Here is an 8481-nt window from a genome sequence, read left to right as displayed (position 1 = left end):
ACTCCCTCCCCTCCCACCCCCCTGTCCAATCCCCTCTCTACCCCTCTCCCCTCCTCCCAACCCCCTCTCCACTCCCCTCTCTACCCCTCTCCCCTCCCTCCTTCTCTCCAATCCCCTCTCTACCCCTCTCCCCTTCCTCCCTCTCTCTACCCGCCTCCCCTCCCTCCCTCTCTCCAATCCCCTCTCCCCCCTCCCTCTCTCCAATCCCCTCTCCCCTCCCTCCCTCTCTCCAATCCCCTCTCTACCCCTCTCCTTTCCCTCCCCTCTCTCCAATCGCCTCTCCCCTCCCTCCCTCTCTCCAATCCCCTCTCTATCCCTCTCCCCCTCCCTCTCTCCAATCCCCTCTCTATCCCCTCTCCCCTCTCTCCCTCTCTCCATTCCCCTCTCTACCCCTCTCCCCTCCCTCCCTCTCTCCATTCCCCTCTCTACCCCTCTCCCGTCCCTCCCTCTCTCCAATCCCCTCTCTACCCCTCTCCCCTTCCTCCCTCTCTCTATTCCCCTCTCTACTCCCTCCCCTCCCACCCCCCTCTCCAATCCCCTCTCTACCCCTCTCCCCTTCCTCCCTCTCTGCAATCCCCTCTCTACCCCTCTCCCCTCCCTCTCTCCAATCCCCTCTCTACCCCTCTCCCTCCCCTCCCTCTCTCCAATCCCCTCTCTACTCCTCTCCCCTTACTCCCTCTCTCTACCCCTCTCCCCCTCCCTCCCTCTCTTCCTTCCCCGTCCCCTCCACTCCCCACTGTCGTCTGAGACTTTCTCAAGACTCCCGAATGGTGAAGCCGCCTCTCCCTTCCTTCCTATCCCTCAGCAGGCTTCCGTGGACGGGTCCGCGGACCCGCTGGTCGCCCTGCCCCGGGGCGGAGGATTCTGGCTGGAGGCGCCGTCGCGGACGGAGGCGGGGACGGATCCGCCCGCTCTCCACACGGACCACAGCGCTACGGTGTACCGAAAGGACTTCTTGGGAACGGTAAAAAAAAAGTTCTCGCTGATCAGGAGGCAGCTCCCAGGGGACGCCGATTCCGATCTCTGACCGTCGCTCAACCTGCCCGACCTCCGCCTCCCCCGTGACTCAGTCCCTCGAGCCCCGGGGACATCCACGTGAATCTCCCTTACTCTTACCATCGGCCTCAGGACCCGAGTTCAGAAACAGTTATTACCCCTCAACCATCAGGAAGGAGGTACAGGAGCCTCAGGACCCACATCACCAGGTTCAGGGACAGTTATCACCCCTCAACCATCAGGAAGGAGGTACAGGAGCCTCAGGACCCACACCACCAGGTTGGTTCAGGGACAGTTATTACCCCTCAACCATCAGGAAGGAGGTACAGGAGCCTCAGGACCCACACCACCAGGTTCAGGAACAGTTATCACCCCCTCAACCATCAGGAAGGAGGTACAGGAGCCTCAGGACCCACAGCACCGGGTTCAGGAACAGTTATCACCCCCTCAACCATCAGGAAGGAGGTACAGGAGCCTCAGGACCCACACCATCAGGTTCAGGGACAGTTATCACCCCTCAACCATCAGGAAGGAGGTACAGGAGCCTCAGGACCCACACCACCAGGTTCAGGGACAGTTATTACCCCTCAACCATCAGGAAGGAGGTACGGAGCCTCAGGACCCACACCACCAGGTTCAGGACAGTTATCACCCCTCAACCATCAGGAAGGAGGTACGCCTCAGGACCCACATCACCAGGTTCAGGGACAGTTATCACCCCTCAACCATCAGGAAGGAGGTACAGGAGCCTCAGGACCCACACCACCAGGTTCAGGGACAGTTATTACCCCTCAACCATCAGGAAGGAGGTACAGGAGCCTCAGGACCCACACCACCAGGTTCAGGAACAGTTATCACCCCCTCAACCATCAGGAAGGAGGTACAGGAGCCTCAGGACCCACAGCACCGGGTTCAGGGACAGTTATCACCCCCTCAACCATCAGGAAGGAGGTACAGGAGCCTCAGGACCCACACCATCAGGTTCAGGGACAGTTATCACCCCTCAACCATCAGGAAGGAGGTACAGGAGCCTCAGGACCCACACCACCAGGTTCAGGGACAGTTATCACCCCTCAACCATCAGGAAGGAGGTACAGGAGCCTCAGGACCCACATCACCAGGTTCAGGGACAGTTATCACCCCTCAACCATCAGTAAGGAGGTACGGGAGCCTCAGGACCCACACCACCAGGTTCAGGGACAGTTATCACCCCTCAACCATCAGGAAGGAGGTACAGGAGCCTCAGGACCCACATCACCAGGTTCAGGGACAGTTATCACCCCTCAACCATCAGGAAGGAGGTACAGGAGCCTCAGGACCCACACCACCAGGTTCAGGGACAGTTATTACCCCTCAACCATCAGGAAGGAGGTACAGGAGCCTCAGGACCCACACCACCAGGTTCAGGAACAGTTATCACCCCCTCAACCATCAGGAAGGAGGTACAGGAGCCTCAGGACCCACAGCACCGGGTTCAGGAACAGTTATCACCCCCTCAACCATCAGGAAGGAGGTACAGGAGCCTCAGGACCCACACCATCAGGTTCAGGGACAGTTATCACCCCTCAACCATCAGGAAGGAGGTACAGGAGCCTCAGGACCCACACCAGCAGGTTCAGGGACAGTTATTACCCCTCAACCATCAGGAAGGAGGTACAGGAGCCTCAGGACCCACACCACCAGGTTCAGGGACAGTTATCACCCCTCAACCATCAGGCTCCTGAACCAGAGGGGATAACTTCACTCACCTCAACTCTGAACTGATTCCACAACCTACAGACCGACTTTCAACCCCGCTGCAGCCCACGTTCTCAGTATTACCAGGGAGGACAAGAGCTTAAAATTCAAAGGGGATGTGGGGGTGGGGGAGGTTTTTTTTAACACAGAGTGTGGTTGCTGTCTGGAACGTGGTACCAGGGGTGATGGTCGGTGCAGAGAGGTGTTTATGAGGCTGTTACACAGACAGGTGGACACGTCTGTCTATCTATCACGGAACAGGCCCCTCCAGCCAATTCACCCATTTAACCGCTGGGTCTTTGGACTTCGGCGGGGAAACTCACCGCGGATCGTGGGGGGAGAAGGTGCGGACTCCCGAGGGAGTGGCGCTCCGAACTCCGGGACCCCTCGGGCTGACGTAGGCGCCACGTCACAGTGACGGTGGGTGGGCGGACGGGACACGGTTCATCAGAGTGAGGTTCGTGATCACCGGCGTGTGTCGTGAAATTTGCTAACTTAGCAGCAGCAGTTCAATGCAATATACAGTATAGAATAGAAATAAATAAATCAATTAATTCCGGTAGATGTATATTGAATAGGTTAAAAAATTGTGCAAAAATTACTGTATATTAAAAAGAGTGAGGTAGTGTTCACGGTTTTAATGTCCACTTAGGAATCAGATGGCAGAGGGGAAGAAGCTGTTCCTGAATCGCTGAGTGTGTGCCTTCAGGCTTCTGTACCTCCTACGCGGTGGTAACAGTGAGAAAACACAGAGATGGTACACTTTGGAAGGACAAACTCCAAGGCAGAGTACAAAGTAAACGGCAGGATACTTGGTAGTGTGGAGGAGCAGAGGGATCTGGGGGTACATGTCCACAGATCCCTGAAAGTTGCCTCACAGGTGGATAGGGTAGTTAAGAAAGCTTATGGGGTGTTAGCTTTCATAAGTCGAGGGATAGAGTTTAAGAGTCGTGAGGTAATGATGCAGCTCTATAAAACTCTGGTTTGGCCACACGGAGTACTGTGTCCAGTTCTGGTCCCCTCACTATAGGAAGGATGTGGAAGCATTGGAAAGGGTACAGAGGAGATTTACCAGGATGCTGCCTGGTTTAGAGAGTATGGATTATGACAGAGATTAAGGGAGCTCGGGCTTTACTCTTTGGAGAGAAGGAGGATGAGAGGAGACATGATAGAGGTGTACAAGATAATAAGAGGAATAGATAGAGTGGATAGCCAGCGCCTCTTCCCCAGGGCACCACTGCTCAATACAAGAGGACATGGCTTTAAGGTAAGGGGTAGGAAGTTCAAGGGGGATAATAGAGGAAGGTTTTTTACTCAGAGAGTGGTTGGTGCGTGGAATGCACTGCCTGAGTCAGTGGTGAAGGCAGATACACTAGTGAAGTTTAAGAGACTACCAGACAGGTATATGGAGGAATCTAAGGTGGGAGCTTATATGGGAGGCAGGGTTTGAGGGTCGGCACAACATTGTGGACCGAAGGGCCTGTACTGTGCTGTACTATTCTATGTTCTATGTCCTATGTAACAGTGAGAAAAGGGCATGTCCTGGGTGCTGGAGGTCCTTAATAATGGACGCTGCCTTTCTGAGACACCGCTCCCTGAAGATATCCTGGGTACTTTGTAGGCTGGTACCCAAGATGGAGCTGACTAGATTTACAACCCTCTGCAGCTTCTCTCGGCCCTGTGCAGTAGCCTCTCCATACCAGACAGTGATGTCGCCTGTCAGAAAGAGTTGATCTCACTTAGGCAACCTCAACGTCAGTGAGACGGAAGAGCTGATTGCGGACTTCAGGAAGGGTAAGATGAAGGAACACATACCAATCCTCATAGAGGGATCAGAAGTGGAGAGAGTGAGCAGCTTCAAGTTCCTGGGTGTCAAGATCTCTGAGGATCTAACCTGGTCTCAACATATCGATGTAGTTATAAAAAGGGCAAGACAGCGGCTATACTTCATTAGGAATTTGAAGAGATTTGGCATGTCAACAAATACACTCAAAACCCTCTCTATAGTTGTACCGTGGGGAGCATTCTGACAGGCTGCATCACTGTCTGGTATGGAGGGGCGACTGCACAGGGCCGAGAGAAGCTGCAGAGGGTTGTAAATCTAGTCATCTCCATCTTGGGCACTAGCCTACAAAGTACCCAGGACATCTTCAGGGGGCAGTGTCTCAGAAAGGCAGCGTCCATTATTAAGGACCTCCAGCACCCAGGACATGCCCTTTTCTCACTGTTACCATCAGGTAGGAGATACAGAAGCCTGAAGGCGCACACTCAGGCGATTCAGGAACAGCTTCTTCCCCTCTGCCGTCCGATTCCTAAATGGACTTTGAAACCGTGAACACTACCTTACTACTTTTTTTTTAAAATCTCGATTGATTTTATATATATATATAAATTGCACTGCTGCCCCCAAGTTGAACAATTTCACGACATACAGCACGCCGTTGTCATTGAACTCGGTTCTGATTCTTTTTTAAGATTAGATCATGAGGACACAGTCCTCGTTTATTGTCATTTAGAAATGCATGCATTAAAAAATGATACAACGTTCCTCCGGTGTGATATCACAGAAACACAGGACAAACCAACACTAAAACTGACAAAACCACACAATTATAACATATAGTTACAACAGTGCAAAGCAATACTGTAATTCGATAAAGAGCAGGCCATGGGCACGGTAAAAAAAAAGTCTCAAAGTTCCGATAGCCTCATCATCTCACGCAGACGGCAGAAGGGAGGATCTCTCCCCGCCATGAACCTTCAGCCCCGCCAACTTGCCGATACTTTGGAAGCACCCGACCGCAGCCGACTCTGAGTCCGTCTGAAAACTTCGAGCCTCCGACCAGCACCCCCGAGCACCATCCTCTGCCGAGCGCTCCGACCCCGGCCCCGGCCGCCGAGCAACAATCAAAGCCGAGGACTCGGGGGCCTTCCCCTCCGGAGATTCTCGATCGCACAGTAGCAGCGGCAGCGAACCGGGCGTTTCAGAAGTTTCTCCAGATGTTCCTCCGTGCACTCACGTCCGTCTCCATCAAATCAGGATTGTGCACGGCCCCTACTTGACAGATAACAGATATTCATTCACCGGAGTGGCCGCTGCGAGCTGTGTCACGCCGCCATCTTCTCCTCCGGATTTTAACCACGTCGCGGGACAGTCAGCGTGTAGGGAGACGGGGCGAGGGTCCCCACGCGTGTCTATTACATTCCGCCTTCCATTTCTCATTTCGACCCGACAGAAGTCCCAGTTTGTTTTTTTTAAAATTATTGTTAGCAGCGTGCTCTGCGCCAAATCAAACTCTCTCCCTCTACCTGTCTCTCCGCCTGCCCCCACCCCCAGGAACACTACAATTTCTACGCCTGGGACCCGCTGATGGGGAACGTCCTCCTGTCAGTCAAGCATCTGGGGCAGCGGGAAGTGACAATCCTCCTGCGGTGAGTGAGGGCGTCGGAGCCGGGGCTCGGGTTCCGGGGTGTGTACGGCGTAGCGCAGTGAGTTAACCCGGGTACGGGCGGGTTCCGGGGTGCACAGCACAGCGCGCAGAGTTAACCCGGGTACGGGCGGATCCGGGGTGCACAGCACAGCGCGCAGAGTTAACCCGGGTACGGGCGGGTTCCGGGGTGCAGAGAGTAGCGCGGGGAGTTAACCAGGGTACGGGTGGGTTCCGGGTTGTGTACAGCGCAGCGCGGAGAGTTAACCCGGGTACGGGCGGGTTCCGGGGTGTGTCCAGCGTAGCGCGGAGCGTTAACCCGGGCGTGGGACGGGCGTTCGGGGCGTTGAGTGTAGAGGGCAGGACCGAGAGCGTAGAGTTCGGATACCGGTCGCAGAGCGCAGCGTATAGCACCCCGACCGTAGCAGGTCGGACGGCGGGTTCCCTCGTACGCGACGTGGCGGCCCGGGCGGAGAAGGCCGTGTTAACCCGGTGCGCGGGATGGGTTCCCGGACATGGACCGCAGGGCTGAGGTCGCAGAGTTAATCCGTGCGCCACAGTGCGGTCCGGGGTGCCGAAAGTGGAGACTGGGACATAGACCAGGGGTTCCCCTCCCTCGGGTCGAACGGCGTCTTGCATATGGCGTTAACAAAAAAGTTTGGGGAAGCCACTCGTCCCCCCTCCGCGACCTAGTGAGCGATCGACCACACTGGACAACAAATTCTTTTCAAAAGTGTTGCTTCCTCAGAATTCTTCTCTGTTTATGATAGACTGCTTGATTGTGAACACAAATATAATTACAGACTGCTTGTATCACGTAGGAATTTGAGGAAACGACAAACTAAACTTTTGCAATACACATCAAAGTTGCTGGTGGAAGGCAGCAGGCCAGGCAGCCTCTCTAGGAAGAGGTGCAGTCGACGTTTCAGGCCGAGACCCTTCGTCAGGACTATTATTAAACTTTTATTGGCTATAATGTGTTTAATTGAATAATGGTTTTGATGCTTTGCAATAGCTCAACTAAGTTAAAAATACGTGAGAGCATTGGAAAGGGTACAGAGGAGATTTACCAGGATGCTGCCTGGTTTAGAGAGTATGCATTATGATCAGAGATTAAGGGAGCTAGGGCTTTACTCTTTGGAGAGAAGGAGGATGAGAGGAGACATGATAGAGGTGTACAAGATAATAAGAGGAACAGATAGAGTGGATAGCCAGCGCCTCTTCCCCAGGGCACCACTGCTCAATACAAGAGGACATGGCTTTAAGGTAAGGGGTGGGAAGTTCAAGGGAGATATTAGAGGAAGGTTTTTTACTCAGAGAGTGGTTGGTGCGTGGAATGCACTGCCTGAGTCAGTGGTGGAGGCAGATACACTAGTGAAGTTTAAGAGACTACTGGACAGGTATATGGAGGAATTTAAGGTGGGGGTGTTATATGGGAGGCAGGGTTTGAGAGTCGGCACAACATTGTGGGCCGAAGGGCCTGTACTGTGCTGTACTGTTCTGTGTTCTATTTTGTTAATGATTTTCATTTGTACTCAGTGTCTGAGGCATCTCGCTTAAGTGTCCAACACTAATTCGCCAGCATTGATGGATTCCAGTTGCCCTGGTATCTTTTCCCCATGACCGCAAGGTCCCGGTGAAACCTTTCACCATCCTCGTCACTAATAGCACAAGATTTGCAGGGAAGAAGTCTAATTGGGAATGCAGAATATGAATCTTTAGTGACGTGTTGCATTTCATGGTTTTATATGCTTGAAGCATGCTGTCAACTAGCTGAATGTGGTTTGGTGGATGTCGAGAAAGATTTCAACAACTTCCTTGAATGCCTTCCATGTGATTTTCTCCGGTCCCACTAGACATTGGCCTTTATTAATCAAAGTATTGAGTATAAGAGCTGGAATGTTATGATGAGGTTGTATAAGGCATTGGTGAGGCCGAATATGGAGTATTGTGTTCAGTTTTGGTCACCAAATTACAGGAAGGATATAAATAAGGTTGAAAGAGTGCAGAGAAGGTTTACAAGGATGTTGCCGAGACTTGAGAAACTCAGTTACAGAGAAAGGTTGAATAGGTTAGGACTTTATTCCCTGGAGTGTAGAAGAATGAGGGGAGATTTGATGGAGGTATATAAAATTATGGTGGGTATAGATAGAGTGAATGCAAGCAGGCTTTTTCCACTGAGGGAAGGGGAGAAAAAAACCAGAGGACATGGGTTAAGGGTGAGGGGGGAAAAGTTTAAAGGGAACATTAGGGGGGCTTCTTCACATGGAGAGTGGTGGGAGTATGGAATGAGCTGCCAGACGAGGTGGTAAATGCGGGT

The sequence above is a fragment of the Mobula birostris genome, unplaced genomic scaffold, assembly GCF_030028105.1.
Source record: "Mobula birostris isolate sMobBir1 unplaced genomic scaffold, sMobBir1.hap1 scaffold_937, whole genome shotgun sequence".
NCBI classification, from domain to species: domain Eukaryota; kingdom Metazoa; phylum Chordata; class Chondrichthyes; order Myliobatiformes; family Myliobatidae; genus Mobula; species Mobula birostris.
This window is presented reverse-complemented; position numbering follows the sequence as displayed.